This window comes from Rutidosis leptorrhynchoides, chromosome 10 (assembly GCF_046630445.1).
Source record: "Rutidosis leptorrhynchoides isolate AG116_Rl617_1_P2 chromosome 10, CSIRO_AGI_Rlap_v1, whole genome shotgun sequence".
Classification (NCBI taxonomy): domain Eukaryota; kingdom Viridiplantae; phylum Streptophyta; class Magnoliopsida; order Asterales; family Asteraceae; genus Rutidosis; species Rutidosis leptorrhynchoides.
Window position 1 is genome coordinate 247058771 of NC_092342.1, and position 23265 is coordinate 247082035.

Sequence of the window (23265 nt, forward strand, 5' to 3'; positions counted from 1 at the left end):
CCTCTATTCCATTTTAAATGAATTCTAACATTTTGGTTTGTTTCTCAATTTATGTCCTTTCCGAGGTAACAATAATTTCGGTGTTAACACCAAGTTTTATTGTTCATAAATATGTATAAACATGATTTTGAGTTCATTTAATTGAAAATTTTGAAAAATTTTACTAGAATTGGGTAGTCAGTATATAAGACTAGGGCTGTTCTTTATTATTTGAGAGCACTAGATTCTAATACAACTACTGCTTTAATAGTATTTTTAATGGTAACCAAGTGTTTAAATTAAAAAATTTTTAAATCCGAAAGAATTTAACCCCTTCCCACACTTAAGATCTTGCAATGCCCTCATTTGCAAGAAATCAGTAACAATTTAAATTATTGAGGGTGAATAGCGTAGAAAAATGATTAAATTTTACCAAAGTTTCCAAACATATTGGCGTTTGTTTGCTGAATGATAAATGGTGCATATCATTTGTTCATTCCGTCTTGTTGTTACATCACATTTGTTTTTCGTTTTGTCGTCAAAAGTACTAGCTTTTGCTGAACTTAATGCCAGTCTTTGAAAATGCGCTGTTTTACCCTGTTTTGTACAATTGAAAATATACATACATACAAATATAAACATGCATGGCAATTTGAAATGGGACTTAAAATCCCACTTTCAAATCAAAAATGAAACATTAGTACAACATAATAAAAATATTAAACATTACAATAAAAGTATCATAATATAATGTGTTTAAACATAAATAAACAGAAATAATAAAAATTAAAAATCATATAAATTACCAACAGGAACTATATCAATCATGGATAGGGGTTCCAATTCATGTCATCGTCCGGGTTCCATGGTTGGTGATAGATGTACTGGTATGCCTGGTTAGGGTCGTAGAGAGTATAAGGCGGTCTCATCTCGGGCTGGTGTGGAGGATAGTAAGCTGGTCGGGTCAGGATGTAGGGCTCCTGAGGTGACAGCCGGCTCATAATCTGACACTGATGATAGTCCCATCTATCATGCTGTCATTGCCTGGAATGCTCGTAATCATTCCGGGCTTACCACTGCTCCATCCGACGAAATCTCTCCTCGTGTGTCATGTCTACCTCATCTACACGCTGGTAGACATCAGTCATAGCCTCCCGAATTACATCCCTAATGTCATCCGCTTCCTCCATCTCCTCGTCTGATCCTCTTTCTACCTGCGGATGACTACCTACATAGGGTATTGCCTGGTTGCGTCTACTCTTCAATACCTTAGCACCCTCATAAACCCTCAATCCTAAAAGCTCAACCTGTTCCCTACATTCCAAAAGTTGACCCCCTTGGTTCTTATCTATACCTAAATACTCTCCAATGAGAGTAACAAAAATACCTCCTCCAATTATCCCCCCTTCCTGTATTCCTTCAACCATCTTAGATAAATCAAAACCAACACAGTAGGGGATATTAACAAAGCCTCTTGGGTCTCGAATACACTTTAGGTAAAATAAATCATGTAAGGTCAATTTTTCATTGTTGTGACCTCTCTGTGTAATCGAGTTAGCCAAAAATCTATGAATTATACGAAGCTCGGCTTTGTTAATATGTAAGTAGGTATGTGTTCCTCCCCGCCCAAAAACATTATAATCTGACATACGCCTCCAGACGGCGTTCGCGTCAAAATTCCTATCTACCCTTTCACCACGATAAATCAAACTCATACAATCGGGTAGTAGTAATTCAGCGGGCGTATATATCTGTAATGCCCTAGCCATGTGAAATGTCCCGTTCTTATTGATTAAAAACGTTCCATATTAATTGATTTCGTTGCGAGGTTTTGACCTCTATATGAGACGTTTTTCAAAGACTGCATTCATTTTAAAACAAACCATAACCTTTATTTCATCAATAAAGGTTTAAAAAGCTTTACGTAGATTATCAAATAATGATAATCTAAAATATCCTGTTTACACACGACCATTACATAATGGTTTACAATACAAATATGTTACAACAAAATAAGTTTCTTGAATGCAGTTTTTACACAATATCATACAAGCATGGACTCCAAATCTCGTCCTTATTTAAGTATGTGACAGCGGAAGCTCTTAATAATCACCTGAGAATAAACATGCTTAAAACGTCAACAAAAATGTTGGTGAGTTATAGGTTTAACCTATATATATCAAATCATAATAATAGACTACAAGATTTCATATTTCAATACACATCCCATACATAGAGATAAAAATCATTCATATGGTGAACACCTGGTAACCGACATTAACAAGATGCATATATAAGAATATCCCCATCATTCCGGGACACCCTTCGGATATGATATAAATTTCGAAGTACGAAAGCATCCGGTACTTTGGATGGGGTTTGTTAGGCCCAATAGATCTATCTTTAGGATTCGCGTCAATTAGGGTGTCTGTTCCCTAATTCTTAGATTACCAGACTTAATAAAAAGGGGCATATTCGATTTCGATAATTCAACCATAGAATGTAGTTTCACGTACTTGTGTCTATTTTGTAAATCATTTATAAAACCTGCATGTATTCTCATCCCAAAAATATTAGATTTTAAAAGTGGGACTATAACTCACTTTCATAGATTTTTACTTCGTCGGGAAGTAAGACTTGGCCACTGGTTGATTCACAAACCTATAACAATATATACATATATATCAAAGTATGTTCAAAATATATTTACAACACTTTTAATATATTTTGATGTTTTAAGTTTATTAAGTCAGCTGTCCTCGTTAGTAACCTACAACTAGTTGTCCACAGTTAGATGTACAGAAATAAATCGATAAATATTATCTTGAATCAATCCACGACCCAGTGTATACGTATCTCAGTGTTGATCACAACTCAAACTATATATATTTTGGAATCAACCTCAACCCTGTATAGCTAACTCCAACATTCACATATAGAGTGTCTATGGTTGTTCTGAAATATATATAGATGTGTCGACATGATAGGTCGAAACATTGTATACGTGTCTATGGTATCTCAAGATTACATAATATACAATACAAGTTGATTAAGTTATGGTTGGAATAGATTTGTTACCAATTTTCACGTAGCTAAAATGAGAAAAATTATCCAATCTTGTTTTACCCATAACTTCTTCATTTTAAATCCGTTTTGAGTGAATCAAATTGCTATGGTTTCATATTGAACTCTATTTTATGAATCTAAACAGAAAAAGTATAGGTTTATAGTCGGATAAATAAGTTACAAGTCATTTTTGTAAAGGTAGTCATTTCAGTCGAAAGAACGACGTCTAGATGACCATTTTAGAAAACATACTTCCACTTTGAGTTTAACCATAATTTTTGGATATAGTTTCATGTTCATAATAAAAATCATTTTCTCAGAATAACAACTTTTAAATCAAAGTTTATCATTGTTTTTAATTAACTAACCCAAAACAGCCCGCGGTGTTACTACGACGGCGTAAATCCGGTTTTACGGTGTTTTTCGTGTTTCCAGATTTTAAATCATTAAGTTAGCATATCATATAGATATAGAACATGTGTTTAGTTGATTTTAAAAGTCAAGTTAGAAGGATTAACTTTTGTTTGCGAACAAGTTTAGAATTAACTAAACTATGTTCTAGTAATTACAAGTTTAAACCTTCGAATAAGATAGCTTTATATGTATGAATCGAATGATGTTATGAACATCATTACTACCTTAAGTTCCTTGGATAAACCTACTGGAAAAGAGAAAAATGGATCTAGCTTCAACGGATCCTTGGATGGCTCGAAGTTCTTGAAGCAGAATCATGACACGAAAACAAGTTCAAGTAAGATCATCACTTGAAATAAGATTGTTATAGTTATAGAAATTGAACCAAAGTTTGAATATGATTATTACCTTGTATTAGAATGATAACCTACTGTAAGAAACAAATATTTCTTGAGGTTGGATGATTACCTTACAAGATTGGAAGTGAGCTAGCAAACTTGAAAGTATTCTTGATTTTATGTAACTAGAACTTGTAGAATATATGAAGAACACTTAGAACTTGAAGATATAACTTGAGAGAGATCAATTAGATGAAGAAAATTGGAGAATGAAAGTCTTTGTAGGTGTTTTTGGTCGTTGGTGTATGGATTAGATATAAAGGATATGTAATTTTGTTTTCATGTAAATAAGTCATGAATGATTACTCATATTTTTATAATTTTATGAGATATTTCATGCTAGTTGCCAAATGATGGTTCCCACATGTGTTAGGTGACTTACATGGGTTGCTAAGATCTGATCATTGGAGTGTATATACCAATAGTACATACATCTAAAAGCTGTGTATTGTACGAGTACGAATACGGGTGCATACGAGTAGAATTGTTGATGAAACTGAACGAGGATGTAATTGTAAGCATTTTTGTTAAGTAGAAGTATTTTGATAAGTGTATTGAAGTCTTTCAAAAGTGTATAAATACATATTAAAACACTACATGTATATACATTTTAACTGAGTCGTTAAGTCATCGTTAGTCGTTACATGTAAGTGTTGTTTTGAAACCTTTAGGTTAACGATCTTGTTAAATGTTGTTAACCCAATGCATATAATATCAAATGAGATTTTAAATTATTATATTATCATGATATTATCATGTATGAATATCTCTTAATATGATATATATACATTAAATGTCTTTACAACGATAATCGTTACATATATGTCTCGTTTAAAAATCATTAAGTTAGTAGTCTTGTTTTTACATATGTAGTTCATTGTTAATATACTTAATGATATGTTTACTTATCATAGTATCATTTTAACTATATATATATATCCATATATATGTCATCATATAGTTTTTACAAGTTTTAACGTTCGTGAATCACCGGTCAACTTGGGTGGTCAATTGTCTATATGAAACATATTTCAATTAATCAAGTCTTAACAAGTTTGATTGTTTAACATGTTGGAAACATTTAATCATGTAAATATCAATCTCAATTAATATATATAAACATGGAAAAGTTCGGGTCACTACAGTACCTACCCGTTAAATAAATTTCGTCCCGAAATTTTAAGCTGTTGAACTTGTTGACGAATCTTTTGGAAATAGATGCGGGTATTTCTTCTTCATCTGATCTTCACACTCCCAGGTGAACTCTGGTCCTCTACGAGCATTCCATCAAACCTTAACAATTGGTATCTTGTTTTGCTTAAGTCTTTTAACCTCGCGATCCATTATTTCGACGGGTTCTTCGATGAATTGAAGTTTTTCGTTGACTTGGATTTCATCTAACGGAATAGTGAGATCTTCTTTAGCAAAACATTTCTTCAAATTCGAGACGTGGAAAGTGTTATGTACAGCCGTGAGTTGTTGAGGTAACTCAAGTCGGTAAGCTACTGGTCCGACACGATCAATAATCTTGAATGGTCCAATATACCTTGGATTTAATTTCCCTCGTTTACCAAATCGAACAATGCCTTTCCAAGGTGCAACTTTAAGCATGACCATCTCTCCAATTTCAAATTCTATATCTTTTCTTTTAATGTCAGCGTAGCTCTTTTGTCGACTTTGGGCGGTTTTCAACCGTTGTTGAATTTGGATGATCTTCTCGGTAGTTTCTTGTATAATCTCCGAACCCGTAATCTGTCTATCCCCCACTTCACTCCAACAAATCGGAGACCTGCACTTTCTACCATAAAGTGCTTCAAACGGCGCCATCTCAATGCTTGAATGGTAGCTGTTGTTGTAGGAAAATTCTGCTAACGGTAGATGTCGATCCCAACTGTTTCCGAAATCAATAACACATGCTCGTAGCATGTCTTCAAGCGTTTGTATCGTCCTTTCGCTCTGCCCATCAGTTTATGGATGATAGGCAGTACTCATGTCTAGACGAGTTCCTAATGCTTGCTGTAATGTCTGCCAGAATCTTGAAATAAATCTGCCATCCCTATCAGAGATAATAGAGATTGGTATTCCATGTCTAGAGATGACTTCCTTCAAATACAGTCGTGCTAACTTCTCCATCTTGTCATCTTCTCTTATTGGCAGGAAGTGTGCTGATTTGGTGAGACGATCAACTATTACCCAAATAGTATCAAAACAACTTGCAATCCTTGGCAATTTAGTGATGAAATCCATGGTAATGTTTTCCCATTTCCATTCCAGGATTTCGGGTTGTTGAAGTAGACCTGATGGTTTCTGATGCTCAGCTTTGACCTTAGAACACGTCAAACATTCTCCTACGTATTTAGCAACATCGGCTTTCATACCTGGCCACCAAAAATGTTTCTTGAGATCCTTGTACATCTTCCCCGTTCCAGGATGTATTGAGTATCTGGTTTTATGAGCTTCTCTAAGTACCATTTCTCTCATATCTCCAAATTTTGGTACCCAAATCCTTTCAGTCCTATACCGGGTTCCATCTTCCCGAATATTAAGATGCTTCTCCGATCCTTTGGGTATTTCATCCTTTAAATTTCCCTCTTTTAAAACTCCTTGTTGCGCCTCCTTTATTTGAGTAGTAAGGTTATTATGAATCATTATATTCATAGATTTTACTCGAATGGGTTCTCTGTCCTTCCTGCTCAAGGCATCGGCTACCACATTTGCCTTCCCCGGGTGGTAACGAATCTCAAAGTCGTAATCATTCAATAATTCAATCCACCTACGCTGCCTCATATTCAGTTGTTTCTGATTAAATATGTGTTGAAGACTTTTGTGGTCGGTATATATAATACTTTTGACCCCATATAAGTAGTGCCTCCAAGTCTTTAATGCAAAAACAACCGCTCCTAATTCCAAATCATGCGTCGTATAATTTTGTTCGTGAATCTTCAATTGTCTAGACGCATAAGCAATCACCTTCGTTCGTTGCATTAATACACAACCGAGACCTTGCTTTGATGCGTCACAATAAATCACAAAATCATCACTCCCTTCAGGCAATGACAATATAGGTGCCGTAGTTAGCTTTTTCTTCAATAACTGAAACGCTTTCTCTTGTTCATCATTCCATTCAAATTTCTTCCCTTTATGCGTTAATGCAGTCAAGGGTTTTGCTATTCTGGAAAAGTCTTGGATGAACCTTTTGTAGTAACCAGCTAGTCCTAAAAACTGGCGTATGTGTTTCAGAGTTTTCGGGGTTTCCCACTTTTCAACAGTTTCTATCTTTGCCGGATCCACCTTAATACCTTCTTTGTCCACTATGTGACCGAGGAATTGAACTTCTTCCAACCAAAATGCACACTTTGAAAACTTAGCGTACAATTCTTCCTTCCTCAATACTTCTAACACCTTTCTCAAATGTTCACCGTGTTCTTGGTCATTCTTTGAGTAAATAAGTATGTCATCAATGAAAACAATGACAAACTTGTCAAGGTATGGTCCACACACTCGGTTCATAAGGTCCATGAATACAGCTGGTGCATTAGTTAAACCAAACGGCATGACCATAAACTCGTAATGACTGTAACGTGTTCTGAAAGCAGTCTTTGGAATATCATCTTCTTTCACCCGCATTTGATGATACCCGGAACGTAAGTCAATCTTTGAATAAACAGACGAGCCTTGTAGTTGATCAAATAAGTCGTTGATTCTCGGTAGTGTGTAGCGGTTCTTGATGGTAAGTTTGTTCAACTCTCGATAGTCGATACATAACCTGAATGTACCATCTTTCTTCTTGACAAACAAAACAGGAGCTCCCCACGGTGATGTTCTTGGTCGAATGAAACCACGCTCTAAAAGTTCTTGTAATTGGCTTTGCAGTTCTTTCATCTCACTGGGTGCGAGTCTGTAAGGAGCACGAGCTATTGGTGCAGCTCCTGGTACAAGATCTATTTGAAATTCAACGGATCGATGTGGGGGTAATCCCGGTAATTCTTTCAGAAATACATCGGGAAATTCTTTTGCAATGGGAACATCATTGATGCTCTTTTCTTCAGTTTGTACTTTCTCGACGTGTGCTAGAACAGCATAGCAACCTTTTCTTATTAGTTTTTGTGCCTTCAAATTACTAATAAGATGTAGCTTCGTGTTGCCCTTTTCTCCGTACACCATTAAGGGTTTTCCTTTTTCTCGTATAATGCGAATTGCATTTTTATAACAAACGATCTCTACTTTCACTTCTTTCAACCAGTCCATACCGATTATCACATCAAAACTCCCTAACTCTACTGGTATCAAATCAATCTTAAATGTTTCGCTAACCAGTTTAATTTCTCGATTCCGACATATATTATCTGCTGAAATTAATTTACCATTTGCTAATTCGAGTAAAAATTTACTATCCAAAGGCGTCAATGGACAACTTAATTTAGCACAAAAATCTCTACTCATATAGCTTCTATCCGCACCCGAATCAAATAAAACGTAAGCAGATTTATTGTCAATAAGAAACGTACCCGTAACAAGCTCCGGGTCTTCCTGTGCCTCTGCCGCATTAATATTGAAAACTCTTCTGCGGCCTGGTCCATTCGTGTTCTCCTGGTTCGGGCAATTTCTAATAATGTGGCCCAGTTTTCCACATTTATAACAAACTACATTGGCATAACTTGCTCCGACACTACTTGCTCCGCCATTACTTGTTCCGACACCATTTATTCCTTTCGTTCTATTAACTCCTGGTCCGTAGACCTCACACTTCGCCGCGCTATGACCATTTCTTTTACACTTGTTGCAAAATTTGGTGCAGAACCCCGAGTGATACTTTTCACACCTTTGGCATAGCTGCATCTGATTGTTGTTGTTGTTGCGGTTATTATTGTTGTTGAGATGATTGTTGTAGTTGCTGTTGTTATTGTTGTTGTTGTTGTTGTTGTAGTTGCTGGGCTGTTTGTTGTAGTTGCGATTGATATTGGGATTGTTGGGATAATTGTTGCGATTATTGTTGTAATTGCTGTTGTTGTTGTATTGGTGATTCTTATCACCGTTTTCCTCCCACTTTCTTTTGACTTGCTTCACATTGGCCTCTTCAGCAGTCTGTTCTTTAATTCTTTCTTCAATCTGGTTCACTAGTTTGTGAGCCATTCTACATGCCTGTTGTATGGAGGCGGGCTCGTGTGAACTTATATCTTCTTGGATTCTTTCCAGTAATCCTTTCACAAACGCATCGTCTTCTCTTCCTCATCTTCGAATGCTCCCGGACACAATAGGCACAATTCTGTGAATTGTCTTTCGTACGTGGTAATATCAAATCCTTGGGTTCGTAACCCTCTAAGTTCTGTCTTGAGCTTATTGACCTCGGTTCTGGGACGGTACTTCTCGTTCATCAAGTGCTTGAATGCTGACCACGGTAGTGCGTACGCATCGTCTTGTCCCACTTGCTCTAGATAGGTATTCCACCATGTTAACGCAGAACCTGTGAAGGTATGTGTAGCGTACTTCACTTTGTCCTCTTCAGTACACTTACTTATGGCAAACACCGATTCGACCTTCTCGGTCCACCGTTTCAATCCGATCGGTCCTTCGGTTCCATCAAATTCCAAAGGTTTGCAGGCAGTGAATTCTTTGTAGGTGCATCCTACATGATTTCCTGTACTGCTAGATCCAAGGTTATTGTTGGTATGTAGCGCAGCCTGTACTGCGGCTATGTTTGAAGCTAGAAAAGTACGGAATTCCTCTTCATTCATATTCACGGTGTGTCGAGTAGTCGGTGCCATTTCCTTCAAAATAATCAAATGGAATAAGTTAATCATACAGAATATTAAGAGTAGTTAATAGTATTTCGTAGCATAATATGAACTCATTTATAAAAGCTTTTTCTTCATATTAGCATTTTATAAGTTTAAATTCGGGTAGTACCTACCCGTTAAGTTCATACTTAGTAGCTAATATACAATTCAACTACTACAATTCTATATGAAAAACTGATTATAATAATATTTCGCGTTCAAACTTTTACACAATATTTTACAAACTTACAATACCGCTTATTTTACATATAGCATGAAATATAGCACACAATAAATTTGATAGAAGATGGTTGTGAAGATAATTCTAGCTAGTACACAAGTCGTTCAGCAAAGGCAATAAAGACACGTAATTCATACGTCCAGAAACAAGTCATGCATTCTGGTTTTACTAGGATTACTTCCCATCCTTGGTCTTGTGGAACATAACCGTTATGGCCGTTGATAAGACAGCGTGTTGTAACGTCGTCAAAGGGACGAGGGTTACGTAATGTCCAACAGTCCCGTAACAATCTAAAAACCTCATTTCTTACCCCAATTACCGACTCCGTCACTTGTGGGATCGTTTTGTTTAATAGTTGTAGCCCGATGTTCTTGTTCTCACTTTGGTGAGAAGAACACATTACTAATCCGTAAGTATAACATGCTTCTTTATGTTGCATGTTAGCCGCTTTTTCTAAATCACGAAGTCCAATATTCGGATATATTGAGTCAAAATAATTTCTTAACCCATTGCGTAAAATAGCATTTGGGTTCCCCGCAATATATGCGTCAAAGTAAACACATCGTAACTTATGGATTTCCCAATGTGATATCCCCCATCTTTCGAACGAAAGCCTTTTATAAACCAAGGCATTCTTAGAACGTTCTTCGAATGTCTTACAAACTGATCTCGCCTTAAATAGTTGTGCCGAAGAATTCTGACCGACTCTAGACAAGATTTCATCAATCATGTCTCCGGGTAGGTCTCTTAAAATATTGGGTTGTCTATCCATTTTGTGTTTTTATACTGTAAAATAGACAAGAGTTAGATTCATAAAAAAAATACTTATTAATACAAGCAATTTTTACATATATCATAAAGCATAAGCACACTATATTACATATATTACACCACACGAGTACAACTATCTTATTCCGACTTGCTTGTTTCTTCTTCTTCTTCGGTTTTGGTTCGTTTTGCCAAGTTTCTAGGGATATATGATGTTCCCCTAATACGAGCCGTCGTTTTCCACATTGGTTTAGAAAAACCTGGTGGTTTAGAGGTTCCCGGGTCATTGTTACAACTTAAGGACTTCGGGGGTTGACGATACATATAAAGTTCATCGGGGTTGGAATTAGATTTCTCTATATTTATGCCCTTTCCCTTATTATTTTCTTTTGCCTTTTTAAATTCAGTTGGGGTAATTTCTATAACATCATCGGAATTCTCGTCGGAATCCGATTCATCGGAGAATTGATAATCCTCCCAATGTTTTGCTTCCTTGGCGGAAACACCATTGACCATAATTAACCTTGGTAGGTTGGTTGAGGATTTTCTTTTACTTAACCGTTTTATTATTTCCCCCACCGGTTCTATTTCTTCATCCGGTTCCGATTCTTCTTCCGGTTCCGATTCTTCTTCCGGTTCCGACTCTTCTTCCGGTTCCTCTTCGGGAACTTGTGAATCAGTCCACGAATCATTCTAATTTACATTTGACTCTTCATTATTATTAGATGAGTCAATGGGACTTGTTCTAGAGGTAGACATCTATCACATAATATCAAACGCGTTAAGAGATTAATATATCACATAATATTCACATGTTAAAAATATATAGTTTCTAACAAAATTTGTTAAGCAATCATTTTTCAAGTAAACACGGTCGAAGTCCAGACTCACTAATGCATCCTAACAAACTCGATAAGACACACTAATGCAAAATTTTGGTTCTCTAAGACCAACGCTCAGATACCAACTGAAATGTCCCGTTCTTATTGATTAAAAACGTTCCATATTAATTGATTTCGTTGCGAGGTTTTGACCTCTATATGAGACGTTTTTCAAAGACTGCATTCATTTTAAAACAAACCATAACCTTTATTTCATCAATAAAGGTTTAAAAAGTTTTGCGTAGATTATCAAATAATGATAATCTAAAATATCCTGTTTACACACGACCATTACATAATGGTTTACAATACAAATATGTTACAACAAAATAAGTTTCTTGAATGCAGTTTTTACACAATATCATACAAACATGGACTCCAAATCTCGTCCTTATTTAAGTATGCGACAGCGGAAGCTCTTAATAATCACCTGAGAATAAACATACTTAAAACGTCAACAAAAATGTTGGTGAGTTATAGGTTTAACCTATATATATCAAATCATAATAATAGACCACAAGATTTCATATTTCAATACACATCCCATACATAGAGATAAAAATCATTCATATGGTGAACACCTGGTAACCGACATTAACAAGATGCATATATAAGAATATCCCCATCATTCCGGGACACCCTTCGGATATGATATAAATTTCGAAGTACTAAAGCATCCGGTACTTTGGATAGGGTTTGTTAGGCCCAATAGATCTATCTTTAGGATTCGCGTCAATTAGGGTGTCTGTTCCCTAATTCTTAGATTACCAGACTTAATAAAAAGGGGCATATTCGATTTCGATAATTCAACCATAGAATGTAGTTTCACGTACTTGTGTCTATTTTGTAAATCATTTATAAAACCTGCATGTATTCTCATCCCAAAAATATTAGATTTTAAAAGTGGGACTATAACTCACTTTCACAGATTTTTACTTCGTCGGAAAGTAAGACTTGGCCACTGGTTGATTCACGAACCTATAACAATATATACATATATATCAAAGTATGTTCAAAATATATTTACAACACTTTTAATATATTTTGATGTTTTAAGTTTATTAAGTCAGCTGTCCTCGTTAGTAACCTACAACTAGTTGTCCACAGTTAGATGTACAGAAATAAATCGATAAATATTATCTTGAATCAATCCACGACCCAGTGTATACGTATCTTAGTATTGATCACAACTCAAACTATATATATTTTGGAATCAGCCTCAACCCTGTATAGCTAACTCCAACATTCACATATAGAGTGTCTATGGTTGTTCTGAAATATATATAGATGTGTCGACATGATAGGTCGAAACATTGTATACGTGTCTATGGTATCTCAAGATTACATAATATACAATACAAGTTGATTAAGTTATGGTTGGAATAGTTTTGTTACCAATTTTCACGTAGCTAAAATGAGAAAAATTATCCAATCTTGTTTTACCCATAACTTCTTCATTTTAAATCCGTTTTGAGTGAATCAAATTGCTATGGTTTCATATTGAACTCTATTTTATGAATATAAATAGAAAAAGTATAGGTTTATATTCGGAAAAATAAGTTACAAGCCGTTTTTGTAAAGGTAGTCATTTCAGTCGAAAGAACGACGTCTAGATGACCATTTTAGAAAACATACTTTCACTTTGAGTTTAACCATAATTTTTGGATATAGTTTCATGTTCATAATAAAAATCATTTTCTCAGAATAACAACTTTTAAATCAAAGTTTATCATAGTTTTTAATTAACTAACCCAAAACAGCCCGCGGTGTTACTACGACGGCGTAAATCCGGTTTTACGGTGTTTTTCGTGTTTCCAGATTTTAAATCATTAAGTTAGCATATCATATAGATATAGAACATGTGTTTAGTTTATTTTAAAAGTCAAGTTAGAAGGATTAACTTTTGTTTGCGAACAAGTTTAGAATTAACTAAACTATGTTCTAGTGAATACAAGTTTAAACCTTCGAATAAGATAGCTTTATATGTATGAATCGAATGATGTTATGAACATCATTACTACCTTAAGTTCCTTGGATAAACCTACTGGAAAAGAGAAAAATGGATCTAGCTTCAACGGATCCTTGAATGGCTCGAAGTTCTTGAAGCAGAATCATGACACGAAAACAAGTTCAAGTAAGATCATCACTTGAAATAAGATTGTTATAGTTATAGAAATTGGACCAAAGTTTGAATATGATTATTAACTTGTATTAGAATGATAACCTACTGTAAGAAACAAAGATTTCTTGAGGTTGGATGATCACCTTACAAGATTGGAAGTGAGCTAGCAAACTTGAAAGTATTCTTGATTTTATGTAACTAGAACTTGTAGAATATATGAAGAACACTTAGAACTTGAAGATAGAACTTGAGAGAGATCCATTAGATGAAGAAAATTGAAAAATGAAAGTGTTTGTAGGTGTTTTTGGTCGTTGGTGTATGGATTAGATATAAAGGATATGTAATTTTGTTTTCATGTAAATAAGTCATGAATGATCACTCATATTTTTGTAATTTTATGAGATATTTCATGCTAGTTGCCAAATGATGGTTCCCACATGTGTTAGGTGACTCACATGGGCTGCTAAGAGCTGATCATTGGAGTGTATATACCAATAGTACTTACATCTAAAAGCTGTGTATTGTACGAGTACGAATACGGGTGCATACGAGTAGAATTGTTGATGAAACTGAACGAGGATGTAATTGTAAGCATTTTTGTTAAGTAGAAGTATTTTGATAAGTGTATTGAAGTCTTTCAAAAGTGTATAAATACATATTAAAACACTACATGTATATACATTTTAACTGAGTCGTTAAGTCATCGTTAGTCGTTACATGTAAGTGTTGTTTTGAAACCTTTAGGTTAACGATCTTGTTAAATGTTGTTAACCCAATGTTTATAATATCAAATAAGATTTTAAATTATTATATTATCATGATATTATCATGTATGAATATCTCTTAATATGATATATATACATTAAATGTCTTTACAATGATAATCGTTACATATATGTCTCGTTTAAAAATCATTAAGTTAGTAGTCTTGTTTTTACATATGTAGTTCATTGTTAATATACTTAATGATATGTTTACTTATCATAGTATCATGTTAACTATATATATATATATATATATCCATATATATGTTATCATATAGTTTTTACAAGTTTTAACGTTCGTGAATCACCGGTCAACTTGGGTGGTCAATTGTCTATATGAAACATATTTCAATTAATCAAGTCTTAACAAGTTTGATTGCTTAACATGTTGGAAACATTTAATCATGTAAATATCAATCTCAATTAATATATATAAACATGGAAAAGTTCGGGTCACTACACCATGTCCAGCATGGACATCCTGTACATTCTACTGCCAAGTATAAACCTAAGAAAACTTCTATCATCTAATCTATCTACGTCTACATTTAATGCTATAGTACTCATCAGCTCAACACACCATTCCTTATATACAGGTCTACGAATGGTGAATAAGCGTTCTCAATCAGTAAAAGAAGAACTGCCATACCTTTGGATCAAATGCTCCCTAACACGGTCAGCATGTTGGACCCTTTCCAAAGGATCCCAATCAATTACCCTAGGCACCTCTACATCTTTCGTTATTAATTTGAATTTATTACTTTGATATGCCGGGTAATCTCTCCATCGTCTATCGAATCTCAGATTAGGATGCAACGTGTGTTCAGGAATCGTTGGGTATTCTACAGGTGGATGCATCGGAAATACTATGAATTCAGTAACAAACTGTAGCGGATCATAATAAGGTACATGTTGATCAGGCTGATGTTGTGGTTCCTGTTGTGGTACTTGTTCGGGTTCATATTGCATTTCTGGTTCTGGTTATGGTTCTGGAGCTGGAGCAGGTCGTCTAGATGATGATGACGATGAACCTCCAGTATCGGCTCTCTGCAAAACACATTAAACACAAAATTTGTACATCCAAATATGCATTAGTGTTAGCAAAATAACAACTTAAATTAACCACAATAACATGTTAAATCAAACTTAAACTTATACGCATTTTCACAATTTTTACAATTCTACACTTTTTCAAATAAGCATATATGAAAATGTAGACAAAGTTTATAAGCATTTAACTCAAATAACATGTCAAAATAGTCATTACTAATAATTAAACAAGTCTCAATTGGCAATTATATCAAATTAATCAAGTTCATGAATTTTGCAACTAAAGAGTCCACTTTAATCTTCAAAAATCATGTTTAGGATTAAAGTTTGGATCATTTAGCTACCTAAACATGTTACACTACTCAATTTAGCAATAATTCATGACAAAAATCGGCCATAACCTGTTTATATCAAAAAGCCCCAAATTGCTCAAGAACACAAACCCTAGATTTCTAAAAATTTTGAAGTTTTTGGCTTCAAATCATGTTAAATAGCATCAATCTAGGTTATACATGCATAAAATACTAACAATTTAACACTAATTACATTAGAAATTAACAAAATTACATTAGATAAAATATTGGTAATTATCACAAAAACTAAAAAATTTATGAGTTTAGGGGTGTAATTTTTACCTTTTTTGATAAACTTCTGAACAATTTCATGATTAGAGCGAGAAATTTGACGAATTACGGTGGAAAAATGATGAAATTTGAGAGGATTTTGAGTGTTTTTCGTGTATGTGTGTGTGTATTGTGGTGAAGAACAGCTCGCTGAGCTTTTTCTATCTGACCTGTTTTCCAGCTCCATGCGATCGCATGGAGTTGGAGTTCAAAACCCATGTGATCGCATGGGGGTCCGGGTACAGTGATTTTGGCTTTTTTTTTATATATAAAACCTTATAACTTATAAAACATATAATTAATAAAATTTTAAAAATTTGTTTCTTTTTAGGATGAGGGCGTTTCGGATCGTTGTCCTAGTCTGTCCCTCGACAAAATTTTAAAATTTGTCAATTCAAAGCGCGGTTTTAAAAGTAAAGATTTTTGAGTTTTTAAATGTTTTTGGCATACTTTAGTTCAATAAGATTAAAAATAATGATAATAAAAGTTCTCGTCCCTCCCTTGGGTAAAGCAATTTCGGTACAATGACCTAGTCTTCAACTCACGACGAATTTTTAAAAATCAATTTTTTAACTTAACGAAATAAAGTAAATTTTTGTTTTTAAATTCACACCAAACTTAAATTTAAAATGCATAAAATTAAAAATTCATATTAAAAATTCACACCAAACTTAAATTATATTTTTGTTTTTATACATACAAACTTATATTAAAAATATTAATTTTTCAAATATTTACAATTTTAAATATATTGATTTAAAAAGTTTACAATATTATTTTAATATTAATTTTAAAAACAAAGTAAAAATAAAATTAAAAATCTTTTTGGTCTTTTATCCCACTTTAATCAATCAAATATTATCAAAAACATACGCCCCTCTTTTCGGTAAAGTAATTTCGGCTATATTACCTAGTTTTACTCCTGACAAATTTCTGAAATATTTTGGGTTGATTGATTAAAGATATTTATACCTTAAGAATAAACGGTAAATTTCGCAGTGATGTAATAAATTTTTGTATGATATCAATAATTTTGGTTACGCATACCTAATTTTATTGAATACCAATTTAATACTTTATAGCGAACGATTTAGCGTTTATTATCAAAAGGTTAAAAAAATAAAAATAAAAATGAAAACTGTACATACTTACCTGTGAAATAGATTTCTTAGTGATATGCTCTATCCCACTCATAAGATAGTCGGACTAATTGGTTTTCCATAGCTACATAGGCGTAACCTCGAGCATTCAACGTTTTTTCTTCTAAACATATGAACGGTCCGTCTCTGCATAAAGTAACAAATTCGGTATTGGAATATGTCTGATTCGTCGAGCATTTTCCTTCGCGTGACCATTTTCCGCATTTGTGACATCTTTCAAGGTGTCGAGCTCTCCTTTTCGCTGCGGATTTTGAATTTCCTTTACCAAATTGTAACTTATTATTTTCGTTTCTAGATTCTTTTCTTACTCCGTCCAATTTACCTCTGATTAATGATACTATTTCACTTGGAAGGGTATCATTATTACGTTTAGTGATCAAAGCGTGTAGCATTAGACCATGGTTTAGTTCACAGGAAGTCTTCATCTCGTAAAACCTAAAAAAAATAAAAATTCAGAATGGGGGGAGAAGACTAGTTCTTTAGGGTCTGCTAGGGAAAGACCATTCGGATTCCATTCTCGAGAACTACACGAAAACAGAAAATCTAACTCTAACAGAAATACATATTATCCTTTAAAGACTTGATTCTCCCCACACTTAGTTAGATGTGGTGTTGATATTGTGATTAACGTTATTTTCAATTGGATCATCAACAATTTGTATATCTCTGATTTTTTCTTCAATCCATTTGTTGATTTCCTCCGTAGCTTTCACAAATTCAACTAACATCGCCTTTTCTTTTGGCAATAAATTGGATAGTAATCGGTTACATAACTTAAAGTTTCCCTTAATCTTAGCATCGTGAATCCGTTTATAAAGTTTCTTCGTTGAACTGTTAAAAACGGGTTCATCTAATTTCTTATCATTAACGGGGTTCTTTGTGATCGGATCATCATTAAGTGTTTCTTCATCTTCCCCACACTTATGCGTTTTTATTGGTTTAACAATTTTGGTTGGTGGAGATCTAAACTTTCGGTTCACAAAGGTGATTGATTTATCACCATCCCTAAGTGTCATTCTACCTTCTCTTACATCAATGAATGCCTCGGTGGTTGCTAAAAAAGAGCGACCTAAAATTAGAGGAATATCAAGGTTTTCCTCCATATTAATCACTATGAAGTTTGCAACAAAGGTCAAACTTCCCACGTTAACAAGTAAATTATTTGCTATTCCAACCGGGTGTTTAATGGTTTGGTCAAATGATTGAACACCTATTTTGGTTGGTTTTAATTTACCCATACCTAATCTTTTGTATAAGGAAAGAGGCATAATATTTGCACTTGCTCCTAAATCTGCGAGTCCATTATATACAGCACCATCATTAAGCAAGCAAGAAATGATTAATTCACCCGGGTCTCCTGCTTTAGTAAGTCGAGTTGGTTTGTAAACCTTTTTCAGATGTTCTTTTCTTGGTTCTTTCACTTCTATTTGAACTTCTTGTTCACATTTTTCTTCGTTTCTTGGAATGGGAGGTTTGTATAAGAATTCTTCTTCATCACTCCAATTTGAATCCTCCCTATTTTCCAATTTTGATTTTTCATATGTTGTTGATAACATATTTATGTTTTCATTTTGAAGGTTTTCTTGGGTGGTGAAATTATGATTGACTTCATTGTCAACTTCCATCGGACCATGTATGTAATGTTTAACTCTGTGACCATTAACTTTAAATTCAATCCCATTTGAATTTATTAACTCTACTGTTCCGTATGAGAAAACTCTTTTTACTATAAATGGTCCAAACCATCTTGATTTCAATTTTCCAGGAAATAGCTTGAATCGTGAATTGAAAAGAAGAACTCTGTCTCCTTCTTTGAATTCTTCTGAACTTCTGATTCTTTTATCATGCCATTTCTTCGTTCTTTCTTTATAGATTAACGAATTTTCATATGCTTCATGTCTTAATTCTTCTAATTCGTTTAATTGACTTAACCGTAGATGTCCAGCTTCATGTAAATCAAGATTACATGTCTTCAATGCCCAAAATGCTTTGTGTTCAATTTCTACTGGAAGATGACATGCTTTTCCGTAAACGAGTTTAAAAGGTGTGGTTCCAATTGGAGTTTTGTAGGCTGTTCTAAAAGCCCAGAGTGCATCCTCCAATTTAATGGACCATTCCTTCGAATTTGATCCTACGGTTTTTTCTAGAATACATTTTAAAGCTCGGTTAGTATTTTCAACTTGTCCACTTGTCTGTGGATGATAAGCAGCGGAGATTTTATGAGTTACTCCATATCTTTTGAGAACTTCCTCAAGTTGATTATTACAAAAATGAGTACCCCGATCACTTATTAAAGCTTTCGGTGTTCCGAACCTTGCAAAAAGACGTTTTAAAAAGTTGACTACAACTCGTGCATCGTTAGTTGGGAGAGCTTGTGCTTCAGTCCATTTAGATACATAATCAATGGCAACGAGAATGTAGAGATTATTATGAGATTTTGGAAATGGACCCATAAAGTCAATACCCCAAATGTCAAATACTTCACATACTTGAATGACATTTTGTGGCATTTCATCATGTTGACTTATTTTTCCGGCCCTTTGACAAGCATCACTGGATTTGCAAAGAAGGTGTGCGTCTTTGAAAATTGTAGGCCAATAGAATCCAGCATCATAAACTTTTCTTGCTGTGAGTTGAGTCCCATAATGCCCTCCTGTTGGTCCTGTGTGACAATGGTTTAAGATTTGACTAGCTTCATCTCTGAATACACATCGGCGTATTATTCCATCGGGACAACTTTTAAACAAATGTGGATCTTCCCAGAAATAGTGTTTTATATCACTAAAGAATTTCTTTCGTTTTTGGTACGATAATCCTTTTTCAAGGAATCCACATACTAAGTAGTTTGCATAGTCTGCAAACCATGGAATTTCATTATAATCTATCTTCAATAGATATTCATCAGGAAAGTTGTCTTGTATGACCGATTCATTTAGAACTTCTAATTCGGGATTTTCAAGACGAGAAAGATGATCGGCGGCGAGATTTTCTGCTCCCTTTTTATCTCGGATTTCAATATCGAACTCTTGTAAGAGTAAGATCCAACAGATTAATCGTGGTTTGGCATCTTGTTTTGAAAATAGGTATCTAAGAGCAGAATGGTCGGTATAGACCACCTTTTTTACTAGAACGAGATATGAACGAAATTTATCAAAAACAAAGACAATAGCAAGGAGTTCTTTTTCAGTAGTTGTGTAATTTGTTTGTGCTCCTTGTAACGTCTTACTAGCATAATATATAGGTTGAAATCATTTTTCAATCATTTGTCCTAAAACGGCTCCCATTGCAAAATCACTTGCATCACACATAAGTTCAAACGGTAGATTCCAATTTAGAGTTATCATGATCGGCGCATTAGTGAGTTTTTCTTTAAGTATATTAAAAGATTTGATGCATTCATCTGAAAAGATGAATGGAACATCCTTTTCTAGGAGTTTATTCATAGGAGTGGCAATTTTAGAAAAATCTTTTATGAAACGTCGGTAAAAATCGGCATGCCCTAGAAAACTCCTAACCCCTCTAACATTAGTGGGATGTGGAAGTTTAGCAATTACATCTACTTTAGCTCTATCCACTTCAATTCCTTTCTTTGAGATTTTATGTCCAAGAACGATGCCTTCTTTGACCATGAAATGGCATTTCTCCCAATTAAGAACTAGATTTGATTGTTCGCATCTAATAAGCATTCGTTCAAGATTAACTAGACATGTTTCAAAAGTATCACCGAAGACTGAAAAGTCATCCATGAAAACTTCCATGCATTCTTCTATCATGTCGTGAAAGATCGCCATCATGCACCTTTGAAAGGTTGCAGGGGCGTTGCAAAGTCCAAATGGCATGCGTTTGTAAGCAAAAGTACCATAAGGGCACGTGAACATGGTTTTCTCTTGGTCCTCAGGTGCTATTGGAATTTGAAAATATCCGGAAAAACCATCAAGAAAACAATAGTAACTATTTGCTGCTAATCTTTCCAACATTTGATCAATGAAAGGTAAAGGAAAGTGATCTTTTCTGGTGGCGTCATTTAATTTTCTATAATCAATACAAACACGCCATCCTGTTACAGTCCTAGTAGGAATAAGCTCATTTTTCTCATTTGTGATGACAGTCATGCCACCCTTCTTAGGTACGCATTGAACTGGGCTTACCCATGGACTATCAGAGATTGGATATATTAAACCTGCATCCAGCAGTTTAATAATTTCTTTCTTAACAACATCTTGCATATTAGGATTTAGTCTTCGTTGGCGTTGCACATACGTTTTATGACCTTCTTCCATAAGGATTTTATGTGTGCAATACGAAGGACTTATTCCTTTAATGTCATGAATCTTCCATGCAATGGCTGGTTTATGAGCTTTTAGCACATAAATGAGTTTAGATTTTTCATTTTCAGTAAGAGAAGACGATATTATTACAGGTAATTCAGATTCACCATGTAAATAAGCATATTCCAAATGGTTTGGAAGTAGCTTTAACTCTAATGTCGGTGGTTCTTCTATCGATGATTTATATCGATATCTGTCTTCTTCTTTTAGCATTTGAATTTCTTCTGTTGTTGGTTCATATCCATTAGCCATAAGTGTAGCTAACATTTCAGTTTCATCAATTGGTTCAGTTCCTTCTCCTAAAGAACATTCTCCTGTATCTTGTAATTCTGGAAATTCTTCTAACAATTCTGCATGTGATTCTATAGTTTGAATATAATAACATGTATCATCTGCAGATTGCGGTTGTTGCATTGCTCTATCAACAGAAAAGGTAACACTCTCGTCCTCTATACTTAGGGTCAATTTCTTACCAAACACGTCTATTATTGCTTTAACCGTGTTTAAGAATGGTCTTCCTAATATGAGAGGTACTCGAGAATCTTCTTTCATGTCCAGAATAACAAAATCTACTGGAAATACTAAAGTACCAACTTTAACTAGCATGTTCTCCATTATCCCTCTAGGATATTTTACTGATCGATGGCTAGTTGTATGCTTATTCGTGTTGGTTTTAATTCTCCAAGGTCTATTTTAACGTATAGTGAATACGGCATTAAATTTATACAAGCACCTAAGTCTGCCAATGCTTCTATTGAACTAAGACTACCCAGAAAACATGGAATTGTGAAACTTCCTGGATCTGATAATTTTTCTGGTATCTTATTCAACAGCACTGCAGAACAATTAGCATTCATAGTAACAGCCGAGAGTTCTTCCATTTTCTTTCTATTTGTGATTAGATCTTTCAGAAATTTAGCATATTTAGGCATTCCTGAAATCACATCAATGAAAGAAAGATTTACATTTATCTGTTTAAACATATCCAAAAATTTGGATTGCTCGGCTTCAAGTCTCTCTTTTCTCATTTTACTCGGGTAAGGAAGTGGTGGTTGGTATGGTTTAACACAAGTTTTAGCCTTAACTGTGTTATCTTCATTAACCTTTTCAACTACCGGTTCTTTTTCCTTATCTTGTTCAGATTGTGGTTCTTGTAGAGTGGGAATAGCATTATCAGAAATTACAGGTATTTCAGGTGGTTTAAGTGTGATACCACTTCTTGTGGTAATGGCTTTAGCTGTTTCATTCCGGGGGTTAGCATTTGTATCACTAGGTAGACTTCCCGGTTTTCTTTCACCTATCAACCTTGCTAGGTGAAAGGACCCGTCCTTATCCCCCTGGACGAAGTCATCAACATTTTGTCCCATTGCGATGATCGACTCCAAGTAATGTCCTTAAAATGAGCAAATGCACAGCGGAAGACTTAATTCGTACCTGAGAATAAACATGCTTAAAAGTGTCAACCAAAAGGTTGGTGAGTTCATAGGTTTATCATAATAATCATTATAATATGTTAATAGACCACAAGATTTCATAATCATAAACATAATACACTCGCAAGTGTATGTAAAGCATTCTAAGTGGTTGAGCACTTGGTAACCATACTTAACATTTAATCAACGTCACATATTCCCTTTATTATGAAATCTCACTACACCGTACCAAGTGTAGTCGCCAAAACGAAGTACTGTGCA

The 23265-nt window shown here is 34.5% G+C and overlaps 1 pseudogene; it reads right to left on the reverse strand.

The window, feature by feature from the left end:
* Positions 1-23265, reverse strand: part of LOC139873605 (probable alpha,alpha-trehalose-phosphate synthase [UDP-forming] 7) — a 91519-nt pseudogene that overhangs the window by 44983 nt on the left and 23271 nt on the right.